Source organism: Beta vulgaris, chromosome 5 (genome assembly GCF_026745355.1).
Source record: "Beta vulgaris subsp. vulgaris cultivar EL10 chromosome 5, EL10.2, whole genome shotgun sequence".
Lineage (NCBI taxonomy): Eukaryota > Viridiplantae > Streptophyta > Magnoliopsida > Caryophyllales > Amaranthaceae > Beta > Beta vulgaris.
Window position 1 is genome coordinate 23,895,859 of NC_079206.1, and position 7,849 is coordinate 23,903,707.

Below are 7,849 nucleotides of genomic sequence, written 5' to 3' on the forward strand. Positions count from 1 at the left end.
TATGGAAAATAAAGCCTAAGGCAACTAATGGATTATGAACATTAAGATAAATTTTGTACTTTTTCCGTTTTTCTTTTTACTTGCAAAGTGTCTCATTTAACAATTCTTTATTACTTGCAACATTTCTATTATTCGCAATATATTTTCTCCTTTTCCATCCTAACACATGATATTCTCATTTTATCTCTCTTTATCTCTCTCCTCTCCTTGATCCTTGTGCAAAAGTAAACGGATTATTCACCAAGTACCCCTGAGGTATTAAGAAATTCATGAGATACCCTTAAAGTTGCATATAATGTACCAAACACACTCAAGAATTGATCGATGTTGATTATTGTGAGGTATGACTTGATCGACGCAGGCAAGCGCCGAGCTGGGTCGCGAGGTGCGACGAGGCTCGCAACCGAAGTCGCGAGTTTTTTTCTTCGCTCGTTGTGTTGAAGCTGGTCGCGAGGTGCGACGCGGCTCCCGATCGCTGTTGCACGCGAAGGCGATTTCGTTCGGTTTTTTTACTCGACAAATTAGGGCTTTATTTTTAGAACTCCATATAAATACGTTATTTGATATTTAGGGTTGAATTACCACAAAATATCAGAGAGAGATTAGTTTAAATACAATAGAGAAGATTAGAGAGAGTCTTTGAGATTCAATTGCATTCAATTGAATCTTGCCTATTGTAATTGTAATCGTATCTTCATACACTACAACAAACAGCTTCAAAGAGGGCAATTAAAATTGCCCTCTTTGATACAAAATTGGCCTTCATAGGCTACGAGGACAATTTTAAAATTGCCCTTCCTTTGCCCTTTTAGCCCCGTTGTATTAGGTTTCAAGGGCAAAACTCATGTTTTTGCCCTCTTTGATCCAATAATAAAAGGGCAAAAAATTTTGCTCTCTTTGATTCATCAACTAAGGCAAATAAAGTTGCCTTCTATGATCATCAGAAAGGGCAATAATTTTGCCCTCTTTGCTCAAATACAAGGAAGACAAACACAATTGTCTTATTTGGTCTACAACAAACAGGGCAAAAATAAGATATTGCCCTGTTTGTACTTTATCAAGCGGGGCAAAAATTAGATATTGCCTTCTTTGTACTTTATCAAGCAGAGCAAAAATAAGATATTGCCCTCTTTTTACTTTGTCAAGCCCTGCTAGTCATCCATTAACATGATAGAAGTTGGGAAAATTTGCAATTGCTAAAAGTGTAGGGAAGCGCGTAACATTAACACCAGATATCACGTAATGCACCTTGCAATTTCTGAAATACCACATGTCTCAATAATAAGAACACAGTCTGATGTATCTACACTACCAGATCACTATTTGACATTTTCTGCACCAACTATTCTTTGCAGCGGCTAAATCTTTACACTCCCAACTAAAATGTCTTCATAGCAAGAGCATCATGTTGACAAGTCGCCAAAAACTGTGAGCCTCAGGAACTCGGTCACAAGATCTCTTCATCTGCTCTATAAAACTGTAGCAACTTCAACTCTGCCACCTGATCCTGACAATAAACAATTTCATACAACATATCAATATATATGCAGTTCTCAATAGTCCATATCAACATTTTCAGATGCATTAAGTTTATAGCTATGAACTTCATATAAGTCTTGGATCTTATAGGTGAAAAGAATAAATATATGATTTGGCAGAAAATTTAATGTCAGCTACAAAAATAAAGGGCCTAACAAAAATAAGGCATGAGATCCCCTGCCCCCAAAAGAAGAAGGAAGAACAAGGATTTGTGATGTGCATAGCTTGTTTGCTATTTTACTTGTATTGTTGCTCAATGACTATTTACTGGTGAACGCTAATGAATGTATGTAGACTTTTTTTTATATGTATAAGATGTTTATACTTTTATGGATCCAGCACTACTGAAGCACATAGATAGCATTTGTTTTTTTAAGCTTAGATCAGGATTTCTCACTTTTGCATTGATTACAAATTATTTAGAAATATCGTACAAATGACTAAATACTATATAGTTAAATATATGTCGAAAAAGTAATTGTTCAACCTAAGAGAAACATTATTGCTGATATATTAAACAGTCACTAATAAGAATATAAGATCATGTAGTACATCACAAAACGATTTCATGTAATCTCAAGCTGCCACTGAGTTGACTGGTTCTAAACATGTTGAGAAGAATAATGTAATCATAGATTGAAAAAAGGGAAAATAGTTGAACAGAAAGAAGCAGGATACCAACGTAAGATGTAGAAAACAAGAAAATGCTTTAAAAATGCATATTCATAGTACTTGCACTAGGCTACAAGTGTTAAACACAAGTACCTTTAATCTTCCTCAATCATGCATGCCTGGATATTCAGCCACAGTATCACAAACCACAACCACAAAGATTCCATCATAGCAACACCCATTGACATCAGATCAGACTTCCACACATGACGGTGTATTACAAAGATGCTAATTTTAGTAGCAATTCGTGAATCGAGACCTACAGCAAGTATAACAAAGTAAAGCTACAACCTATAGCGCATTATTAAGTCGGAATCACATATCATATATAACTGTGTAGACTGTAGTGCAACAAATAAAACATAACAAAAACCATCCTCACATTACAGTTTAAATCACCATAATTTACAATTGCTGATTACAATTTAGTTTAATATAACTGTGTAGTGCAGCAAATAAAACATAACAAAAACCATCCTCACATCAACAGTGCAAATCATAACATCTGGAACCCAATGATTTATTATTCACATTACAATCTACAATTTAAAATCATAACAATCTAACACCAGATAGATCATCTAATCCCATAAAATCTACTCAATTTCAAAATTCCTCAAAGTTCAGAAACAACAAATATCCTCAACATTTAAGTAGCAAACAACATTAAGCACTTATCATCCTTAAAATTACAATCAAATTCGAGGTTCAACAAGCTTCAATTCGATCCAAAACTAAAATCAACTCACGGAAAAAAAAATGAAATGAACATTTTCACAAAGATGAAAAATACACTGAGCAGCAGATCTAAAATAGTGAAGTAAAATCCAATAAAGAAGCAAGTCAAAATAAAATAGATCACATCAAATACATACAACAATACAAAAATAAACCTGAATGGTCTCCAAAAGCTCAATATTATTCCGCAACTCGAAAACCCCACTTGAACACTCATTTGCTAATTGACTTGAAACATCATCATTCACTATACTAGTCCCTCTTACACCAGCAATAAACAATAACAGAGAGTTTAGAGAATGTGAAAGCAAATCCTCAGTAGACCTAAATCATTATCAATTCATAAAAATCATTAAACTAACTCACAAAATATAATCAATTCAATAAAAATCATTATCAAATCACTAGACCTAATTAAATTCGTCTGATTTTGTGGAAAAAGTTAAGCAACCCTAATTGACAAAAATGCTGAAACAATCATCCATACATCTAATTTAAAAAGCAAAATTGAATGATTTACCTGAAGATGCGATCGAATTCGAAGGCGAGAAACGTCCAATCCCTAAATCTGCGAGGTCGAAGGCTTGAAAAGTCCCACCGAGTTACGTGAGATTGAAGATTTTGTAGAACATGGTAGTGAGAATGAAGATTTTGTAGAACACTTTTTTTCCGAAAGAACACTGTGTTGTTTGCGGGAAATCGAATCGAATAGAACAGTTTGTCATTTTAATCCTTTATTTGTATTTTTTTCCTTCATTATTAAAGAGGGCAAAAGAGTTAAAATTGTTGTTTTAGGTATTTAAGAGGGCAAAAGACTTAAAATTGTTGTTTTAGGTTAATATTAAAAAGGGCGAAACTTTAAATTGTTGTTTTAGGTTAATATCAAAGAGGGCAAAATTGGAAAATCGTCTTCTTAGTTGGTATCAAATAGGGCAAATTTGAAACTGTTTTCTTAAGTGATAGCAAAGAGCGCAAAACAATATAATTGTCTTCTTAGTTAATATCAAAAAGGGGGAAATATTTTTGTCTTCCTTGATACTATTAAATAAGGCAATCAACTAGTTGCCCTATTTTATTCAAATAAATTGCCCTCCTTGATCACATTTCTTGTAGTGATAGTGAAACAATCTTTTTCCCTGCCTTGAGGACGTAGCTATCGCATTGATAGTGAACCTCGTTAAATCTGTGTGTTCTTTATTCGCTTTTTTGTTTTCTTGTGTGTGTGCTTGGTTGTTGTGCATTCTTGTTTTGGTCAATTAAACGCTTCCGCATAACAAGTGATATCAGAGCTACAGGTTAACACCGGGGTTAATTGCTTTTGGGACATGGCAACAACAACCTTAAATATCGACAAGTTTACCGAAAGGAATAGTTTTGGGCTATGGCAGATAAAAATGAGAGCCTTATTGAAACAACAAGGGATCTGGAAACCATTTATTAAGGGTTTCACAACGACAGCAAAAGAGGGTAATTTGACTGGTCTGACTGAGGCCGAGTTGGAATCTATAGAGGAAAGAGCACACTCCACTATCTTACTATGCTTGGCGGATGATGTCATCACATAGGTTGCAGATGAAATCACAGTTGCAGGTTTGTGGTTGAAACTGGAGAGTTTGTACATGACAAAATCGCTCACAAACAAATTGCTATTGAAGAAAAGGTTGTTTGGCCTACGCATGAGGAAGGTATGTCCTAAAAGATCATCTCGATGCGTTTGAATTCTATTTTACTGGACTTGCGTAATTTAGATGTTAAGATTGAGGATGAGGATGCTGCGTTGATATTGTTGGTTTCATTGTCAAGTAGCTATGAACATTTTGTAGAGTCTTTGTGGTTGGAAAAGAAATTGTGTCCCTAGAGGATGTAAAGTCGGCACTTTACACTAGGGAATTGCGTCATAAAGCAACTAGTGATATGGTGGACGATCGTGATTATTATGCAGGTTTGGTAGCAAATGCTGAGAAAATAAGATTGGAGTAGGGATAGGAGAAAACTAGGTCGAAGGACCTAAAAGTAGTGATCTTTGCCATTATTGTAAAGAACGGGTCAAAGAGTGAAAGGGTGGGTCGGCTTCTTTTGCAAAACAAATAACTACGATTCTGAGGAGTTAGCTCTAATGTCCATAGGAGAACGCTTTGAAATAAGTGGGTTCTTGATAGTGGATGTTTCTTCACATATGTGTTCTGGCAAGGAGATGTTTTCGACCTATAGCTTATGCAAGAAGTAGTGTTACTTTGGGTGACAATACGGTGTGTGAGGTGGTTGAAGTAGGCTCCTTGAGGTTTAGAATGCATGATGGGAGAATTAGGGATCTTAGAGGCGTGAGGTATGTTCCACAGCTTAAGAGAAATCTTATATCTCTTGGGATGTTAGACCGTAAGGGTTTTCGATTCCAAGGAGGGGGTGGAGTGTTGCATGTGGTAAAGGGTTCTTGTGAGTTACTTCGTGGCGTGAAGTCAGGTGTGGGTAACTTGTATGTTTGCAGGGTACGACACTGTAACATCCCCGCCGACCTGAACCCTTCTTTATTCGATAAAACTCGGGATTTGGGGGAGAAAAAATTCACGAGGGTTCGACCCGACGGGTGGCGCTACCGCCGCAAGTATCTCCTTGGAAATAAATGTAAGGCTAAATTAAAAACAAACTAAACTTAAATTCATTAATCATTACAACTAAGTAAACCATTCGTTAAACATTACTAATTAATTAAATATTTCAGAGTTCCAGCGGAAGCTAATCATATGCTAAGTGGATGACACTCTAAATGATCTCCCTTTTATTCCCCCGTTCGATCACCCACCTGCACAAATACATTGAAAAGAGACAAGAGAGACAAGCTCCCAAAAATCAGAAAAACTGAGTAATTCCAACTCCATCCCGTAAAATACTTAAGTACAAAGTACTTTGTAAAATAGTAGATTAATAGTTTTGGAAGTCATAGCACATATACACATATATATACATTGAATAATCACATCATTAATTCAAATAATCCATTTATTCAAGGAGAGGAAAGAGAACGCGAGTAAGCCGGGGTCAATCCCCATTAACCACTTACTTCAACATTGTAGGCCGGGGCGAACCCCTGTAACCACCTACTTGTAGGTCGGGGGGAACCCCCGTAACCACCTACGGATATCATAATGGCCATAATAACAAAGTCACACCCCTTTTACTTGGATTACAACAAGATAGAAGAAAGATAGTAACATAATAATCAACATAGTAACCAGAGAATCTGTAGGGGCCGCTGAACCACTCATACAGGGCAACCTGTTCATCATTTCCCTCCGATATTTCACTTTACGTGATTAACATCATCTTTTAATCAAGTCATCACATAAATTACATATACATTTACGTCGTCTTGTTCAATCCAGTGTGAACATATTCAATCCATCATAATCTCAATCCATTCATAGAGATTTCAATAACTCATTTGATAACACGACTGTCACTTGAGTTCATTTATCACTTCAAATTCATAATCATTCCATTATCACAAGTTCTTACCAATTTCAACTTTCATAAAGCCTCAATAATAGTAATAATATTCATGATAATCATAATGATATATAGTAATAACAATAATAATCATAATAATAATAATAATATACTTAATAATAATCATAAGATTATTAAATGACATTAACCAATTTTAATAACGTTATAATAAGCATTACTGTCATATCGTAAATCGTCCATCGTCATTATTCATACTTCATAATCGAAATCCATAGTCGTTGTCTATTTTGTTATTCGTATTCATAAGCCGCATTGAGTCGATAATCCATAATTATAGTCCATCTTTATAAGCACATAATCACGTAATTAATTTATTTTACACTTAGCGGGATCTATGTTTAGATGGACATTGGAGATTACCTCGTGACGCGTGCCCAAAAGTTAAGTTCACCGAACGGATTAGCACTCTTGATATTCCTCGTCTACGAAATTGGAGTCTACATTAGATATTAACGAGATCTAAGTTATTTTCTAAATTACCCCTTTTTAATATACGTATATATATAATAAACGATTTGAATAATCCAAATAACTTTAAAGAAGTTCTTAATGATTTTAAGAGAGTTATAAATCAAAGTAAATCATTTATGAAATTGTTTTAAATACTTACGAAATTACTTCAACTTCCTTTTTATTAACTTCAACAATTATGTTAGTCGAGTACAAACACTTAAGCAACTACAAGAGGGGGAGTGCGTGAATTGTAGTTGGGAGATTTTCTAACTTTTTGCGGAAATAAAAGAATGATTGTCTAAGAAAGAGATAAATGCATAAACAAGAAAGAAATAAGAACACGGGATTTTTACAAGGAAAACATCCTAGGCCCAATAGGAAGAAAAACCTTGACCACGAGGGATTTTGACTCAATTCTCTTTAATAACTTTAGGCCAAAAGACTCTCTTTTTTACAACCTAAACTCGGACCTAATCAATAGTGGTAGAAGGAACTGGATCCGAGTCTAGGTGAATAAACATTGTTTCACCTTGATCCTGCTCCTTCAGAGACTTGGACCCAGCAATCCTTTGGCTCTTCCTCACAGACCCACTTGGAACTCCCTCTTCACCCAGCTTCCTCTTACCACCCACCTCAACCGTAACCGGCGTTTCTTCCCTCTCAAAATCTAGCTTCCTATTGACCAACCTTAAGCTAAGCCTTGACAGGGTGTCCGTGGTAAGATAATTTTATGGCTCAAGACAAAAGGAGGGACTGGCAAGCAATTTGACTTTGCAATTTTTGAAGATAGTTGAGAGAAGGTTTCCATAGCCGACTTTAGTGTTATGTGAAATGCAGTGAGAAAGATGTGAAATAATCAAAGAAAGGAGGTTGATTTTGATGTTATTTGCAAGGAAGTACATAATGGAGAGATCCATTAGAC

At 35.5% G+C, this 7,849-nt stretch overlaps 1 long non-coding RNA gene across 4 annotated transcripts; it reads right to left on the reverse strand.

Moving 5' to 3' along the window:
* Window positions 1-1,203: 1,203 nt before the first annotated feature.
* On the reverse strand, window positions 1,204-3,716 carry LOC104893156 (uncharacterized). 4 transcript variants are annotated; one of them, XR_008969410.1, is made up of 4 exons: window positions 3,470-3,713; window positions 3,105-3,210; window positions 2,305-2,470; window positions 1,204-1,507 (listed from the first exon to the last, which is right to left on the reverse strand). It is a non-coding gene; the product is annotated as an uncharacterized LOC104893156 (long non-coding RNA). The 4 variants fall into 4 exon arrangements; XR_008969409.1 differs by having other exon boundaries at window positions 3,105-3,273; window positions 3,470-3,712; XR_007274422.2 differs by having other exon boundaries at window positions 2,305-3,210; window positions 3,470-3,716.
* Window positions 3,717-7,849: the final 4,133 nt, after the last annotated feature.